This window comes from Salmo salar, chromosome 01, assembly GCF_965601325.2.
Source record: "Salmo salar chromosome 01, fSalSal1, whole genome shotgun sequence".
NCBI lineage: Eukaryota > Metazoa > Chordata > Actinopteri > Salmoniformes > Salmonidae > Salmo > Salmo salar.
The window spans coordinates 14,841,103-14,859,002 of NC_138291.1; the positions used below are offsets into that span (position 1 = coordinate 14,841,103).

Consider the following 17,900-nt stretch of genomic DNA (forward strand, 5'->3'; position numbering starts at 1 on the left):
AGAATTTGTTCTTAACTTACTTGCCTAGTTAAATAAATAAATAAAAAACAATTGGCTCCAGGCGCCATCAAGGGCCTTCAAGACTTTAGCTACCATGCTGCGATGAGCATTATGTATAATGTATCATACAATGAATCTCCGACATCAGCCCCATCTCTGTTCCTTCATTTTAATTGAATGCCATTTTTTATTTCTCCTGTTGACAGACTGTGTGGAAAACCTATTGTAACAACGTATGGCTTGGTTGTGTGGATGCACTTTGATGTGGGCGGATCCTGTGGTTCTGAATGTATCAGCATCTCTGTTTTCTCTTTCCCTATACAGAATTCTAAGAGCCAGAGTCAGAGAGTCCTGTAGTAACAGGAGCGGTCGAGGACAGCGTACCCCTTACGAGACCCACATGTACGAGATTAAAAAGTGTTATAAACCAAATAAAAATGTTTGCGTCTTGACAGCCCCACCGTGGATATATATGGCCTCTTATTCCACTGTATTGCGTAATTATGTATGGTCTATGAATATTGCATGGCGCGTCACACTGAGCGCATGGTAAAATGCCTAATTGCAGAGTTTAATTATTAAGAAGCAAAGGTCCTTGGCGGGTTACACAGAAGCACTTTTGATCAATTATTTTTGGTGTTTTTTCTGATTCATTATTTTTGGGCTGGTGCCTCAGCAGACCTAGTGGACAGTGTAACCGCTCTTGAGAGAGACTTAGCCTCCTGTGGAGAGGAATTACTATGCTGATTAAAATCCGGTGGAATCAACTAAAAACTAATGATATTGAAGTGGTCGAGGGGATCAAGCAAATTTAATTCCTCTCAGTCAAGGCTATTAAAATACAGAGGCACCTTGATGGGGAGAATAAGAGCTGCTGGTATTGAACCTCAGGGCACTGGTTTAATTTGTCCATGTAACATGAGAGAGAGATAGAAACAGTGGTGTTTGCCTGAGTGCAGAGTAACCTACACTGAGTGCACAAAACATTAAGAACACCTTCCTAATATTGAGTAGCACTCCCCCTTTTGCCCTCAGAACAGCCTCAATTTGCCGGGGCACATGGACTCTACAAGGTGTCGAAATCGTTCCACAGACATGCTGGCCCATGTTGACTCCAGTGCTTCCCACAGTTGGGTCAAGTTGGCTGGATGTCCTTTGGTTGGTGGACCATTCTTGACACGCCTGGCACCTACTACCATACCCCGTTCAAAGGCACTTCAATCTTTTGTCTTGGCAGTTCACCCTCTGAGTGGCACATACACATAATCCATGTCTCAATTGTCTCAAGGCTAAAACAAAAATGTTCAATCTGTTTCCTCCCCTTCATCTACACTGACTGAAGTGGATGTAATTAGTGACATCATTAAGGGATCATAGCTTTCACCTGGATTCACCTGGTCAGTCTATGTCATGGAGTGAGCAGGTGTTCATAATATGTTGTACACCCCAGTGTATGTTGTACATATAATGTATTTCCTGACACTGTCCTGAGCAATACTTAGCAATCAAGGACAGAGAAAGGAAACCACCTTAGAGCAGTTTTCCAACACCAATGTGGTAAAAGCTGTATCTGCACATGAAATGAAGACTCCTGTGGTAATTTTGTATTTTGTACTGACTTACACTTTTTCCCGCCCCAAATGAATAACGTACTGTGCAGGGGTTGTTCTATTCCTTATTTCCGCAGTGGTTGGAGGTAAGGCATTACTTATTTTCAAGTCTTTTCACTTTTTGGTGAACTGGAAGAGCCCATCTAGTCCCTTTTGAGCATCCATTAGCCTTTTCACTCTGTCATCAAATACAAAATAAATAGAAGCCACATTGAACTATAATGGAGGTCAAATTTGAGACAACAGCTGTTTTGAGAGCCCCTTTTTTCACAGTTAGCTCATGTTGCAACTTTAAAGCGTATCTCCTATGACTATAAAATAAGAATCATGTTGACAGCTGACCCGTAATACTCAGTGCCACCAGTATCCACAACAAGCTACTTCAAGCTACGGCACTGTGAACACTACAATAGCTTCAAACTCTGAGTAATGGATCAAAGAGCTCCTGCAAAATGCATTGCAGTCTCGCACTCCAGTCAAGCTTCTTTTTGCAAGACCAGCACAAATAGATGAATAATTGATCAGGATCAATGAGAGGATTACTTAGAGTGTCAAGCACTGTGTGTTGTGGCTAACTCTCCTATACCCTGTCTGTCAATGACGTGCCAGTCTTCTTATAGTCTACAGGGTACCTAGACATGCAAGACATGACCTACTGTATCTATCTACTTCCTTTGTGTGTTTTTGGACAACCAACTATTCTGTGACAGGGCTCAAGGCCTTGTTTGAGTTGATCCAGTAAGTCAAGGAACTGCTCCGTAGGGAACAGTTTGAAGACATCCTGACAGAATGTTTGGTTGTTGTGGTTTTCAGGTTTGACCTGAAAGGGATTTTGGAGCAGGATAACAAGAAATAGAATCATGACAAAAACCTAAGGGCAACACATTTGTTAAAGTCAACATCTAACCAAGGCTTTTACTTAAACAGATCACTGGGTGACTGATTCACTCCGTTTACTCATCAATACATGGCCACCCGCGGGAAGATATTTTGGATTGGTCGTGCTTTCGTCATGTTTTTTTCTCCGCTCATACAGGAGTAATAAAGGCCTAGTTCTCTCATTTTGTGGGTTGTTTTGTATATATATTTAGCAATAAGGCACGAGGGGGTGTGGCATATCGCCAATATACCACGGCTAAGGGCTGTTCTTAGGCACAACAATCAAATCAAGTTTTATTGGTTACATACACATGGTTAGCAGATGTTAATGCGAGTGTAGCGAAATGCTTGTGCTTCTAGTTGACAGTGCAGTAATATCTAACAAGTAATCTAACAATTCCCCTACAACTACCTAATGCGGAGTGCCTGGGTACAGCCCTTAGCTGTGGTATATTGTCCATATATCAAACTCCCGAGGTGCCTTATTGCTGTTATAAACTTGTTACCAACAGAATTAGAGCAGTACAAATAACTGTTTTGACATACCCGTGTAATGAATACTCAAGGAGAAAAAGGTATAGATTCACGTGCAGAGCGCGGCAGGTGTTTATTTCACCTTCACAGAAGGCAGGAATCGTGGTCACAGGCAGGCAATGGTCATTCACAGGTAGGCAAACAGGCAGCTGAATCAAAACTAGGACTGAAGGTTCTCATGAACGAGCTAGAAAAAAGGCTTACTTAATTACTTTCAAATTCAGAAAGGATGTTTCTACAAAAATACAGTATGACACATTTCGGTTTTCTCAATGACATTCAATTCAGCATTGAAAAAAAGCACACGTTTAAGTTTGTTCCACCTGAGCGAGTCTTCTTCTAATACCTCTTAAGGGGAAAGTAATCAACAATTAATCAGATTACTTTACTGAGTTTGGGTAATCCAAAAATGACCTTAATGATTACAATTTTGGACAAGTAACTAGCAACTGTAAGGGATTACATTTAGAAAGAAACCTACTGTGTGTGAGTGCATGCGTGTGTGTTTGTGACACGCACATGTGTTTTACAGTAGCTCTCTGAAGGGCCTTATGTGGTCCTCCTAGCAGGCGCTCTTACAGTTTTACAGTAGCTCTCTGAAGGGCCTAAACTGGTCCTCCTAGCAGACACTCTTACAGTTTTACAGTGGCTCTCTGAAGGGCCTAAAGTGGTCCTCCTAACAGGCACTCTTACAGTCTTACAGTTGCTCTCTGAAGGGCTTAAAGTGGTCCTCCTTGCATGCGGTCTTAGTCTTATAGTTGCTCTCTGAAGGGCCTAAAGTGGTCCTCCTAGCATGCGGTCTTAGTCTTACAGTAGCTCTCTGAAGGGCCTAAAGTGGTCCTCCTAGCAGGCGGTCGTATGGTCTTACAGTCCCAGTCAACTGACATCATCCAGAGCCACCAGGAGCCACTTCTTTTTTCCATCGCTCTCTTTCATCCGGCGAGCTACTGCTAATGGCTGGAGGCTCAGCTAAAAGCCCCCAGTGTGATAAGATGTGAGTCTGAGAGAGAGACAGTATCATTGGGCCAGCTACAGTATGTACTGATTATTCTGTGATGAGGAAATGGTCTATAAATAAAACCAAATGGAAAAAGGCTAGATGATATCATCCCCAGATTGCTGAGTACAGCGACGGGAGAGGGAGGGGTGTGTGGGGAGACGGCGACTTCTCTGCTTCCTCAAATAACTGGACCTTATGGTAGAAGTTAAAACTGGTGTTAGTATGGCTAGTTAGTAGCATTGGGAATCATGGGAGGTAGTATTGTAATAAATATAATCAGATCTTTCAAGGACATTCCACCTATCCATAGAAAGTGTTTTGACAGTAGGCGACAAATATACATCACAATATATACATGAGAGGCACTCTTACAGTCCTCCTAAATTTACTCTTACAGACCTCCTAAATTTATGATGAACCTTTTGAAGTTCCACCTGTAGCAAACCAGGGCCATGTTCAGTACGAAAACATTCTCGACGTGGCAGATAGAAATACCACAAATAGAGCCAAAGTGATTCCTTATTCTACATGTCAGAGATGCATGTTTGTTCTAAATAGCACATTTATATCTGAACGTTCCAAAACATTGCGTCATGCTGAATGGCACCAAAGTATGTGGTCCAATCAATGTGGGTGGTGGGCCGCGTGCACCTCCTAATTGGCCATCAAGTTCAAACAGGTGAGGTTCGATAAACGTTTGCCTTTAGGGTTCTTAGACGGTGCATTTTGCCAAGAGAGTGGTGGTCTTGCAGACGTAGATATTCACAGGCGTACTACATGCCCTCCCCCCCTCTAGTTTGTCTTGCTCAGCTTCTAATGATGTCTGCAGAGGGAGCCACTGGTCTAAACAAGGCAACAGTAAACATCTATTCCCCTACGAATGATGCAGCGCCCCCCTTGAGCCAATCAGTGTAATTTGTAAATGCTGCATCTCTATCGGTGTCACGACTTCTGCCGAAGTCGATGCCCCTCCTTGCTCGGGTGGTGCTCGGCGGTCGACGTCACCGGTCTTCTAGCCATCATTGATCAGTTTTTCATTTTCCATTGGTTTTGTCTTGTCTTCCTACACACCTGTTTCCAATCCCATTAATTACATGTTGTGTATTTAACCCTCTGTTTCCCCTCATGTCCTTGTCGGTGATTGTTTGTGATGTTATGTTACATGTGTTTTTGTATCGGTGTGCGACGGGTTATGTTCACCCATGTTATTTTGTACTTTGGTTTTGGAGTTTGTTTTGTCATTAAATACTCCAGTCTAACCAATTTGGTTTCTCCTGCGCCTGACTTCCCTGCCACCCACATACACGATTATGACAATCGGAAGACCTATCATTGAACCAAGTTTCATCAAAATTGGGCCAGTGGTGTTTGAGATGTTACGTGGATAAGCTAGACTCATATCCCTGAGCATGTGTGTCATATTTCAGCACTCTGAGTCAAACAGATCAAGAGATATAAACATATGCCTGTTATAGTGCCACCGTTGGTTTGCTGACAACGTCACTAAAATTATGAGCACGCTTCAATGCGGCAGAAGTCTGTTAGTTGTAGTGATTTTTGATGGCAAGATAGCTACCAACAATGACAAAAAACTGCCATGTGGGGAATCGTAAGTGACTCGTTTCAGCTATATGGTTTCATCTTGTTCTTGGTACCATGTCTTGTTTTGAGGTGTTTTGACTGATTTCTTGTCAATTCTTATAGTACCAGTCAAAAGTTTGGACACACCTACTCATTCAAGGGTTTATCTTTATATGTTTGACTATTTTCTACATTGTAGAATAATAGTGAAGACATCAAAACTATGAAATAACACATATGGAATAATGTACAGTAGTAAGCAAAAAAAGTGTTAAACAAATTCTTCAAAGTAGCCACCAATTGCCTTGATGACAGCTTTGCACACTCTTGGCATTCTCTCAACCAGCTTCATGAAGAATGCTTTTCCAACAGTCTTGAAGGAGTTCCCACATATGCTGAGCACTTGTTGGCTGCTTTTCCTTCACTCTGCTGTCCAAACCATGTCAATTGGGCTGAATTCTAAATAAATCACTGACAGTGTCACGAGCAAAGCACCCCCACACCATCACAACTCCTCCTCCATGATTCACGGTGGGAACCACACATGCGGAGATCATCTGTTCACCTACCCTGCGTCTCACAAAGACATGGCGGTTGGAACCAAAAATCTGAAATTTGGACTCATCAGACCAAAGGACAGATTTCCACCAGTCGAATGTCCATTGCTCGTGGTTCTTGCCCCAAGCAAGTATCTATTTCTTATTGGTGCCTTTTAGTAGTGGTTTCTTTGCAGCAATTTGACCATGAAGGCCTGATTCACACAGTCTCCTCTGAACAGTTGATGTTGAGATGTGTCTGTTACTTGAACTCTGTGAAGCATTTATTTCGGCTGCAATTTCTGAGGCTGGTAACTCTAATGAACTTATCCTCTGCAGCAGAGGTAACTCTGCGTCCTCCTTTCCTGTGATGGTCCTCATGAGAGCCAGTTTCATCATAGCTCTTGATGGTTTTTGTGACTGCATTTGAAGAAACTTTCAAAGTTCTTGACATTTTCCATATTGACTGACCTTCATGTCTTAAAGTAATGATGGACTGTCATTTCTCTTTGCTTATTTGAGCTGTTCTTGCCATAATATGGACTTGGTATTTTACCAAATACGGCTATCTTTGTATACCACCCCTACCTTGTCACAACACAACTGATTGGCTCGAATGCATTAAGAAGGAAAGAAATTCCACAAATTAACTTTTAACAAGGCACACCTGTTAAATGAAGTGCATTCCAGGTGACTACCTCATGAAGCTGGTTGAGAGAATGCCAAGAGTGTGCAAAGCTGTCATCAAGGCAAAGGGTGGCTACTTTGAATAATCTCAAATATAAAATATATTTGTATCACTTTTCTACATGATTCCATATTTGTTATTTCATAGTTTTGATGTCTTCACTATTAGTCTACAATGTAGAAAATAGTAACATTTAAGAAAAACCCTTGAATGAGTAGGTGTGTCCAATCATTTGACTGGTTCTGTATATGGCTAAAACTAGCTAGCTAGCTAACCAACAACTGTAACAATGTATATATGTATTTGAATGACAACAAGTGCTCATTTTGCAAATGTAATAATGTTTTCAATTTGAGACAAAATACACAGTCGTGGCCAAAAGTTTTGAGAATGAATTTTCACAAAGTCTGCTGCCTCAGTTTGTATGATGGCAATTTCAATATACTCCAGAATGTTATAAAGAGTGATCAGATGAATTGCAATTAATTGCAAAGTCCCTCTTTGCCATGCAAATGACCTGAATCCCCCAAAAACATTTCCACTGCATTTCAGCCCTGCCACAAAAGGAACAGCTGACATCGTGTCACGATTCTCTCGTTAACACAGGTGTGAGTGTTGACGAGGACAAGGCTGGAGATCACTCTGTCATGCTGTTTGAGTTCAAATAACAGACTGGAAGCTTCAAAAGGAGGGTGGTGCTTGGAATCATTGTTCTTCCTCTGTCAAACATGTCAACCATTTATCGGATCATCAAGAACTTCAAGGAGAGCGGTTCAATTGTTGTGAAGAAGACTTCAGGGCGCCCAAGAAAGTCCAGCAAGCGCCAGGACCGTCTCCTAAAGTTGATTCAGCTGCGGGATCGGGGCACCACCAGTACAGCGCTTGCTCAGGAATGGCAGCAGGCAGGTGTGAGTGCATCTGCACACACAATGAGGCGAAGACTTTTGTAGGATTGCCTGGTGTCAAGAAGGGCAGCAAATAAGCCACTTCTCTCCAGGAAAAACATCAGGGCCAGAGTGATATTCTGCAAAAGGTACAGGGATTGGACTGCTGAGTACTGGGGTAAAGTCATTTCCTCTGATGAATCCCCTTTCCGATTGTTTGGGGCATCCGGAAAAAAGCCTGTCCAGAGAAGACAAGGTGAGCGCTACCATCAGTCCTGTGTCATGCCAACAGTAAAGCATCCTGAGACCATTCATGTGTGGGGTTGCTCCTCAGCCAAGGGAGTGGGCTCACTCACAATTTTGTCTTAGAACACAGCCATGAATAAAGAATGGTACCAACATATCCTCTGAGAGCAACTTCTCCCAACCATCCAGGAACAGTTTGGTGACGAACAATGCCTTTTCCAGCATGATGAAGCACCTTGCCATAAGGCAAAAGTGATAACTAAGTCGCTCGGGGAACAAAACATCAATATTTTGGGCCCATGGCCAGGAAACTCCCCAGACCTTATTCCCATTGAGAACTTGTGGTCAATCCTCAAGAGGCGGGTGGACGAACAAAAACCCACAAATTCTGACAAACTCCAAGCATTGATTATGCAAGAATGGGCTGCCATCAGTCAGGCTGTGGCCCAGAAGTTAATTGACAGCATGCCAGGGAGGATTGCAGAGGTCTTGAAAAAGTCTTGAAGAAGGGTCAACACTGCAAATATTGACTCTTTGCATCAACTTCATGTAATTGTCAATAAAAGCCTTTGACACTTATGAAATGCTTGTAATTATACTTCAGTATTCCATAGTAACATCTGACAAAAATATCTAAAGACACTGAAGCAGCAAACTTTGTGAAAATTTATATTTGTGTCATTCTCAAAACTTTGGGCCACGACTGTAGTTTACATGTTGTCAACAATCTAATCCAACCTCATCTGTTGTGCCCCATAGTTGTGCATGCATCAGTTTTGTTGCTCTACAACCAACCAGTCTATATGTTGAATCTTGACATTTTGTTTATCAGTTCTGTCTACGATATCGTGTGACTAACGTACGAACAAACGTACGAACAAACGTACGAGCAAACGTATGAACAAACGTACAAACAAACGGATGAAGACAGATCAATAGTCCCCTCCCCTATTTCATTGTGGGGGACAATTAAAGTCTGCAGAGGGAGCCACTGGTCCAAATGACCTCTCTCTCTCTCTCTCTCTCTTTCTCTCTCTCTCTCTCTCTCTCTCTCTCTCTCTCTCTCTCCTCTTCTTCCTTCCTTTTTCTCAACTCAGGGCAGGGTATCTCAGAGTTACTGTCCTTAGTAAGATACATTGATCCTGGTGTTCCAAGGGTAGATGGTCCTTATTGTTCCTCTGTGTGTCATCCAGTACACATATAGACTATATTAGCATCCAGCCTGCTTGTCAGAGCTGATTGACATTGCTGGGACTGGGGGACAGTACAGTAGCCTTAGTCTACCACATCATTGCATCTGTGCAGTGTTAGTAACTAACTGCAGGAGTGGTCACTCCTTTTGGGGGGAGATAGTAGAGTTGTAGAGTAGGCTGTATAGGACATGCAGACATGCAGTGCTCAAACACATTATAGTTCACTGATGGATTCTCTTTCGCATTCAATAGAAAAGTTATTGTGCAAAAGGCTGGATGAGAGGTGGATTTAAAATGCTGAGACAAATAGATTGATTTAAAACCTCTAGTACTATGAACTGTACTTGTTATGCTATATAACACGTTTATATATTCTATTTGGTGTTGACAACATGTAGAATGTTGCATGATGCCCTCTTAATTATGTGAGCATTTTGACTGATTTTCACCATAAGGGTTAGAGTGTTGCCTTGCTCAGCATGCAGTTAACATTTTCACACTCTCCCAATAATACCTCTGATTGGCTACCATTTTGCATAATATGTTTTTGATAGATTAATTTCATTGAATCACTGTGATAAACTTTTATAACAGCTATCATTTACCTGCAGCATGTGTAGACCTCTTTAGGAGATCTACCCTAGATTTTCGGCGATGATCTAAGGCCTATAAATCACACAGCATATATAAATGATATCCCAAGTCCCCAGCTTTATTTCCTTTGTGGGGTGCATATGTAAATTTAGCCAGCCCCAGGCGGTCATATGATATGCTATGCTCTGTGAAATTGCCATCTTTGTCTAGAATGCCTACCCCCAACCACTACCACCATTACCTTCATTTCAATCTCAGCATGCAATCGGAATATCGTCCCTTAGATATTCCTAACAGATCTAATGAATGTATTGCCCCAAAGGTGAATGCCATAATTGATTAAAAACCACAATGTTTTCGCCTTGGCTGGGTGCTGAACGTGTGGAGACATCAAAGTCGTGCTGCACGCCACGCGCCGGCTCTATTTCATCCTGTTTAATGAGCAAACGGCGAAAGTGCTTCTGGGTCACTGTGGGAACATGCCCGGCGAGGTCACTTCAAAGGCGCGATAATGAAGGATTAAGTGTAAATCACAGTGATGGTTTTGTCCCTGCATTACATTTCCCACTGTCTCCATGCATTTGATTAACAAATCATTGCAATATGATCTGGTAAAATGTGTCCTCTGTCATTTTCCTTGTCCATCTTACTCTTCATAAATCCAAAATATCCAGATTAACGGATACACAAAGTGGGCAATGGACTTTTTATAAAGCCCTGATGATGGTGATGAAATATCCTTTTTTAGGGCCCTATATCTCTTTGGTGTATTCATATTTTAATGTATTGCTGTGCTCGCTTCCTTAATTGCCTCTTAGGGGGTTGTTGTCAAATGATAAGGACAGGATAGAACAGAAGTGTTTTCAAAATAGTGGCCTCCCACTTTATCCATCCAGTCTGTTTTAGTGCTCCTTTATCCAAGAGGAGTGGTTGACAGCAGGACAATATGGATATATTACATATCTTACCCATGGTCCTCTCCTTCAGTGTGTAACCCTGACCATCTCTCACCTTGGCCCTTCCAGAGTCCTTCTCGTTAGGGGGTTGTCCATAAGCGCAGCTGAAGTGATTTATGCACCTGTAGGCCCTCCGAGTGCACTCTACCAGAGAGCCACTCTTGTCAGCAAACACCCCAAATGATATGAGGAGGCTATACCCTTGAAGGGGTTTCTTTAAAAAATAGGTGTCTCTTGGGATAATTATTCAGTCAAGTGGTTGTTTATGACACGTCTTGATAAAGTGTCTAAAACTATAATGGATTTAAGCGTTGGTTATGACCAAGGTCAAAGACATGGTCAAGGTTTTTAAAATGGTTCTAAAACATTAGGGGCGGTAATCCGGATCAGCTGTGATAAAAATCTTTACATTTACACCTATAAACCACGGCAACAGCATTTATATTCCAGGATACATACATTAATAAGATCAACAGTATGTAGGTATCCATACAGGCATGTTTGACAGTTTTAGCTTCGCAGTGATTAGTGGAGGTTGTGACAGGCAGCTGAGATTGGGCAGTCTCCCTGGCCAGAGGGGGAAATCAGGCTAATTTAGCTGCAAGCTCTTAGGTGGCTCTCATTTCACCTGAGTCCTCTAATGTTTAATTGGCCTCATTATGTAATTAACTTAGAAAATGTACCTCTTCTCCTCAAGGGCACAGCGTTAAACAGTAGCAGACCAAGAGGCGTCCCAAAGTCACTCCATCACACACCACAGTGTCAGCATGTAGGCCTACCAATGTACTGTAGGATCTTAATTTGATCAATCTTTTGTTCCTGAACATTTTCCTGCACAGCAGGAAATACAAACTTGGAGTGTATTCAAAGGCTTCTAAAGTTTGGAATTTCCACTTTAAAATGTCAGAATTGATTTGCCCTAATGAAAAAGGTATCAACTCCTACAAAAAATGTATATTCATTTTAATCCACATAATAATTCCCATTTCCTGTTGCTGCAGGATTATTTTCCTGTTGTAACAAACTGCCTCAAATTAGGATCCTGCATCTGTGTATAAGAGCTGCTGCTGGACATTGGACCTGAAGTTTTAGGAACATTTACAAGGTCTCAGCAATATTGTTTTGGACGTGTAGCTACTGCTCTTTGTTTTGTTCTCTATTCCCAACAGCTTTACCCTGTGATAAATGTGTTATATCAACCAAATAACCGATAACAAACCTAAGGAACTGCAGCACAAGTTGGAGCTCAGGCTAGTTCTATATACTGTAGCTACTGCAGGAGAGTATGTTCTGTAATGTAATACTGATGTCTTCTGGCCCTATGGAGAGTGTAGTGAATTTGTGTGTGTTGGTTTAGGATTTTTGTTCTACAGTTATCGTAACAAGGACAAACACTAGAGTAGCGTCAATGGCACCCCTAAACCGGCAGACCTAAGCACACCATATTGTCAAAGATCCTTGAAAGGCTGCAGTCTTGTCTGATATTGGTTGCATATACAAAAAAATTATCCTTTGGGGAATAAAACAAATGAATGATAGATGAAACAAAAAAGGCCACGATATTAATCTGTGTTGGCGTCATTGAATTATCTGTCCTCTGTGAATTCGCAGATGAAATGACAAAGTGCCAATTTAACCAATTCACTTGTTATTCGCCAGCAAAGTTATTGGGGTGCTTCCTGTTTTAATGACCACTGGCACAGTTCTGTGAAAGCCCAGCGACGGGGGCTGGAGAAGAACAGCTTTACAAATGGGATCCATCATTTTTCATGCACAGAGTGACATCCTCCCGTCAGCCAGTTTCGCCCCAATAGCTTCTCCCCGGGATCATTCATATCTGCATTAGAGACCTTTGTTAAAGGTCTCATCTAAATGCATTGAAAAATGCCTTGCTCTCCTGTGTACTTCCAGCTGAAAAAGCAATGGGTTGGTTGTGTGTGTGTCTGTCTGTGTGTGTGTGTATGTGCTCGCAGTGCTGAAATTTGCTGACTTTGCTCAAAGTTAGCACTGGGCCAAAGCAATATGGTGTCACTGAACCCTGGCTCAAAACAACAAGGGGAAAACAACAACCAAAACAGCATATGGGCTTTTAGAGGACAGGGTTCTCACAGCAGTGCATACAGGTACAATTGAGCAATGTATTGTCAACTTAAGGAAAAGTTCTAGCCTATTATTTGTTTTAAAATTGCTCCAACTTTTGCATTTACAGCACAGCAAGTAATGTACCTGTAATGTAATGTACCAGATGATGTAGCGAAATGCTTGTGCTTCTAGTTCCGTCAGTGCAGCAATATCGGTAACAAGTAATATCTAACAATTTCACAACATATACCCAATTCACACCGGTTTAGGGGTAAAGGAATGGAATTAAGATTATACAAATATATGGACGAGCAACGTCAGAGCGGCATAGATTAAGATACAGTAGAATAGTATAGAATACAGTATATACATATAAGTAAAGTGACATTATTAAAGTTAGTCAAAGTATGAGGGGTAAATTTAGACAAAACATGATAATATAATGAGGAAAAGTATTTTTTTTTAAATCATTGACATGTAAAATAATGAATATGCTCAGTGTCTTAAATAATATTGATTTGAGTAGCTACCCATTAACCAAAACACTACAGAGGCACTTATTTTTATTTGACTAAACCCCATCTCAAAAGTATCTCCTTAAATTAGCCTATACTTGATAAATGTGTTATATCAACCAAATAACCGATAACAAACCTAAGGAACTGCAGCACAAGTTGGAGCTCAGGCTAGTTCTATATACTGTAGCTACTCTCGGAGAGTTTGTTCTGTAATGTAACACTGATGTCTTCTGGCCCTATGGAGAGTGTAGTGAATTTGTGTGTGTTGGTTTAGGATTTTTGTTCTACAGTCATCGTAACAAGGGCAAACACTACAGTAGCGTCAATGGCACCCCTAAACTGGCAGATCTAAGCACACCAATGTACCTGTAATGTAATGTACCAGATGGTGTAGCGAAATGCTTGTGCTTCTAGTTCCGACAGTGCAGCAATATTGGTAACAAGTAATATCTAACAATTTCACAACATATACCCAATACACACAAATCTAAGTAAAGGAATGGAATTAAGAATATATAAATATATGGACGAGCAATGTCAGAGCGGCATAGATTAAGATACAGTAGAATAGTATAGAATACAGTATATACATATAAGTAAAGTGACATTATTAAAGTTAGTCAAAGTATGAGGGGTAAATTTAGACAAAACATGATAATATAATGAGGAAAAGTATTTTTTTTAAGTCATTGACATGTAAAATAAGACTATGAATATGCTCAGTGTCTTAAATAATATTGGTTTGAGTAGCTACCCATTAACCAAAACACTACAGAGGCAATTATTTTTATTTGACTAAACCCCATCTCAAAAGTATCTCCTGAAATTAGCCTATACTTGACAATGACTCTGTTTTTCCCTCTGATCAAAATGAGAAATTTGCTGTTACTGCCTCTCTATTTCCCAGAGCAGAATGAGACAGAAGTGATCAAGTGTTCATCTGCGTTCTAAGGTAATAATGTCACTGTCTAGCCACCATTTCCTCTCCTATGTAACAAGTCTATGGCTTAATTTCCCCTCTGATGAAAGCACCCTTGAGCTTCAAGGGGCCTCACTGATGCACTTGATTTGAAATTGCCCCAACCTCTCTGCCCACTAATTTCACAACACTTAGAAGTACCTGTAGCCACTGTAAAATACCACATAAAACCCCAACCCTGCACTCAGACAATCCAATAAAACAGTTATATATAGGATGCAAATGTATGTCGAACATTTCATTAGGATGAACTAGGTAGTTAGGCTATATGTTCTGGCACACTTGGAAGATATATTAAGAATAGTAATTAACAAACCTGATAATTCAGAGTATCCTGAAATTGACTAATAATGTGGTGCTGGAGGACATCCCTGCATTAGGGTTCCATAGGGACCCCAGGAGGGCCTTCTTCAGTAAATCCTTAACATATAGTTGTGCCATTTGTACAGTTTGGCCATGTTATCCCTCTCACAACAATATTGAAATCCACTTTCAAATGACATTGGAGTTAGTATTTTCTCTTGACCGTATTCATATTATCACAATGGTTACTCGTTACATGGATGATAGTTTGTCCGTAAACGTTAACAATGTTTCCAATTTCACTAGAACCATCTCTCATTGACAGTCATGTCCTTGAAAAAATTTGAAAAAAGCTTTCATCAGAGTTTGCGAAATGCTGTTGGTTTTTCTGTTATAAAAAAGTAGAGATTAGCGTCAATGGTTACCAACAATAATCATCTGCTTTGTAGACAATAAATGTAAGATAAAAAATATAAAAATAAATGAAAAACCTGAACATGCATCAAAAGAAAGGATAAAGTCATTCTCCCCTTCTATTTTGAATATACTTATCAGCACTTTACTACTTTATCATGTGAGGCGGAAATATCTTTTTTTTTTTTTTTTTACAGCCACAACTCCAACAGAGAACATCCAAACACCAAAACTTGGAGAGAGGTTGGATGAGAAATCAGTGCAAGGGTCACTGACAAAAGAAATGGGGTTTTACCCAGACCGTGTGCCTCAATACACAACTCTCCCAATAGCTCTGAACTAAAGGTAAAGGCACAGGCTTACAGCCATGTCCAACCTATCATTATTCCTCATAAATCCCAAAGTAGCCCAGTCCACTGCCTCTGACAGCATGACTGATGAGTTTTCTGTCGTGAATGTCAAGAGAAATGGTCTCCCGCACCTCATCTCCCCCAGTTCTCATTGTGTGTGAGACTTTGGGTTTTATGGAGAAATACAGCCGTTGTGATGAGCATTTCTCGGCGATAATGAAGGTTATGTTGATGTTGCTGTCAGGTTCTTACCAGCAGGCTGGGCCCTGTGTGAAGACATTGTCCATTCAGGCATTTCCTCTGCCCATATGTATTTATCTGAGCCCAGGGATAAATAAGCATATTTATACATATTTCTATATTTACATTGTGTCAACGTGGTTATCTAGCACCGCCTTCACTCATGAATAGAAATATCAAGAGGTAATCAAGTCAAATAGCACCTTTATCAATGCTATTCCCATATGAGAAACTGCGTATTCAAAGCATTTCCCCCGTTCTCCTATGTTCCAGATCTGTCACGTCCTGACCGGTAAAGGGGTCTTTTGTCATTGTAGTATGGTCAGGGCGTGGCGTGGCGTGTAGTATGGTCAGGGTTTGTTTTGTGTGTTTTGGGGTTTTTGGTCTAGGGGATTTTGGTTCTAGTTTTCATTTTCTATGTTCCGTTTTCCAGGTTTGGCCGAGTGTGGTTTCCAATCAGAGGCAGGTGTCTTTCGTTGTCTCTGATTGGAAGCCATACTTAGGCAGCCTGTTTTCCTTTGGGATTTGTGGGTGGGTGTTTTCTGTATAGCCTGTGTGCCTTATGGAACTGTTTCGTCGTCTGTTTATTTTGTTTAAGTGTTCACTCGTAATAAAAAAGATGAGCACTATACCCGCTGCGCCTTGGTCTGTCCTTTACGACACCCCGTGACAGAACCACCCACCTAAAGAAGACCAAGCAGCGGGGTAAGGAGCAGGAGAAGCGTGGAGACAGATGGACTTGGGAGGCAGAACGGTGATTCTGGGAGGAGAAGTTAAGGGAGCTACAGGAGCCTGAGAGGCAGCCCCCCCACAAAATTTGGGGGGGCACACGGGGAGTTGGGCAGAGTCAGGGTGGAGTCCTGAGCCAACTCCCTGTGCTTACCGTGGGGAGCGGGTGACGAGGAGAGCACCGAGCTACACAGAAATGTGCACGGTGTCGCCCATACGCACGCAGAGTCCGGTGCGGTCAGTACGGGCTCCGCAGCGTTGCCGGGCGAGAGTTGGCCGGCAGCCAGGGAGAAGTGCGCCGGCGCAGCGCATCTGGCCACCAGTGCGTCTCCTCGGTCCAGCTTACCCTGCGCCTGCACTACGCACGGCAGCCCTCACTCTCCAGCACAGCCCAGTTCGCCCTGTGCCAGCGCTCCGCCTGTGCCGGGCTACAGTGACCACTCAGCCAGGACGGGGTGTGCCAGCCCTGAGTTCCAGACCGCCGGTGCGCCTCCACGGCCCAGTGTGCACTGTGCCTGCTCTGCGCACCCAGTCTCCTGTAAGTCTCCCCAGTCCGGGGAGACCGGTCCCAGCTCCACGCAGGAGGCCTCCAGCGACGCTCCTCAGCCTGGAGCCTCCAGCGACGCTCCTCAGCCCGGAGCCTCCAGCGACACTCCTCAGCCCGGAGCCTCCAGCGACACCTCTCAGCCCGGGGCCTCCAGCGACGCCTCTCAGCCGGGGGCCTCCAGCGACGCCTCTCAGCCGGGGGCCTCCAGCGACGCCTCTCAGCCCGGGGCCTCCAGCGATGCCGCGCAGCCTAGAGTCTTCTGAACAGGAGCTACGCCCAGAGCCAGAGCCACCTCCGTAGTGGGAGGATTGGGAATGGGGGGTGTAGCACAGGGACCGTCGTTGACGGTGGCCACCCTCCCTTCCCTCCCTTTAGTTTTGGGGTTGTTTTGTGGGGTTTTTTGTTTTGAGGTGCAGTCGGGGTCTGCAACTTTGGGGGGGGGTACTGTCACGTCCTGACCGGTAAAGGGGCCTTTGTCATTGTAGTATGGTCAGGGCGTGGCAGGGGGTGTTTGTTTTCTGTGTTTTGGTGTTTTTAGTCTAGGGGATTTCGGTTCTAGTTTTCATTTTCTATGTTCCGTTTTCCAGGTTTGGCCGAGTGTGGTTTCCAATCAGAGGCAGGTGTCTTTCGTTGTCTCTGATTGGAAGCCATACTTAGGCAGCCTGTTTTCCTTTGGGTTTTGTGGGTGGGTGTTTTCTGTATAGCCTGTGTGCCTTATGGAACTGTTTCGTCGTCTGTTTATTTTGTTTTGAGTGTTCTTTCTAATAAAGTAAGACGATGAGCACTATACCCGCTGCGCCTTGGTCTGTCCCTTACGACGCTCGTGACAAGATCCTTGCAAGTTTTGCTCAAGTTTGCTTTGCATCCATCCTACATCTTTGTTATCCATCATGTAGCTAGCTAGTCTGTGTAGATTATTACACTATTTTTCATTAATGTTTTTTAAGTACATTTCACCTGAGCTAAACATGAGATGCACATTTGAGATTAAATAAGATGAACATCTCTTGATTAAAGGTTTACCCAGCACAACACAG

At 42.6% G+C, this 17,900-nt stretch overlaps 1 protein-coding gene across 1 annotated transcript in view; it reads left to right on the forward strand.

Moving 5' to 3' along the window:
• dcdc2c (doublecortin domain containing 2C) overlaps positions 1 to 456 on the forward strand; it is a 34,076-nt gene extending 33,620 nt beyond the window's left edge. Inside the window, exon 13 of the mRNA XM_014132665.2 lies at positions 325 to 456. The gene's annotated coding sequence lies outside the window, so the exon portion shown is untranslated. The remainder of the gene's footprint in view (positions 1 to 324) is intronic.
• The last annotated feature ends 17,444 nt before the right edge of the window (positions 457 to 17,900 follow it).